A 1266-nucleotide genomic window follows, 5' to 3' on the forward strand; every position below is an offset into this window, starting at 1 on the left:
CAGTATTGATAAGGATCAAGGGCTGGAGTCCAACCTGCACAGATCTTGTTTATCCTGGAAAAGTCAGACACCCTCTGGAAAGAGCTATAGGTTCCCTTCTCCACAATATGCCCCAATACAGCCCTCTACAAAATGTTGAAAAAATTGCAAAGGGTGCAGCCCCCTTCTCTCCACTTCAGCTCACTCTTGGGTCCTTGAACCCCAGGTTAAGAACCATTCCCATCTACCTAACTGGCCCCCTTCAAAAGAAAAGAAAGGAAAAGAAAAAGCTAAGTGCTAGTTTAAAGGGCAATTTATGACTTCTTTTTTATTTAATGACTAGAGCTGACTCAGAAAACAATCATGTGGCCTGGAGTGAAGAATAGTCAATGATATATTAGTATGGGTCGGAGAAACTAAAAATCAAGGTTTATAGAATTTTCAGGACAGTCAGAGTTGGGAGGTTCTACTGTGTTGCCCAGGCTGGAGTGCAGTCACCAGGTAATAGCTCACTGCAACCTCAACTCCCGGGCTTAAGCAGTCCTCCTGCCTCAGCCTCGCGAGGACTACTAGTGCACACCACCATGCCTGGCTGATTTTTTTAAAATTGTTTTGTAGAGACAGAGTCTCGTTATGTTGCCCAGGCTGGTTTCAAACTTCTGGCCTCAAGGGATCCTCCCGCTTGGCCTCCCAAAGTGCTGGAATTACAGGCATGAGCTACCACACCCAGTCCTAGGTTTCTTTATGAACACACGTGGAAGTAACACGGCTCACCTCATAGCTGTCTTGTGAGCAATAAACGAGACGATATCATGGATCTTAAATCACTGTGTACTTTGTCATACGAATGGAAGGTGGTGTTAAAATGAAAAAAAAAAAAACAACTTAGTGACAAAAATACCTAACATTTATATTTTTAAAACTTTATTCTAATTTTTGAGAATTTTAATACATTCATATAAAAGGTATATTTTACGAAAAAAAAACCCAAATAATAAAAGAGTTGGTCTTGTTCTATCCTATGTTTGAATTTTTATATCTAGAGGGAAAGCCTAACCTAAAAATTGCAAACAAGCCCACAATATGTTCTTTTGCCTGCAGGGTGTGAAACAAGCTTTGTTTTGTTTGTTTTCTAATCAATTGCCAACATTTAAAACTAGAAGATTTCCAGCTTTTCTTGGGGAAATAAGAGCAGAATTGCTGGCACAATGGGTTGGTATTTCCTGTGGCCCACTGCTCCTCACTCCTGGTTGTCTGCTACCTGGGCCACGGTACCCTCTGGTGTCA

The sequence above is a fragment of the Eulemur rufifrons genome, chromosome 7, assembly GCF_041146395.1.
Source record: "Eulemur rufifrons isolate Redbay chromosome 7, OSU_ERuf_1, whole genome shotgun sequence".
Classification (NCBI taxonomy): Eukaryota; Metazoa; Chordata; class Mammalia; order Primates; family Lemuridae; genus Eulemur; species Eulemur rufifrons.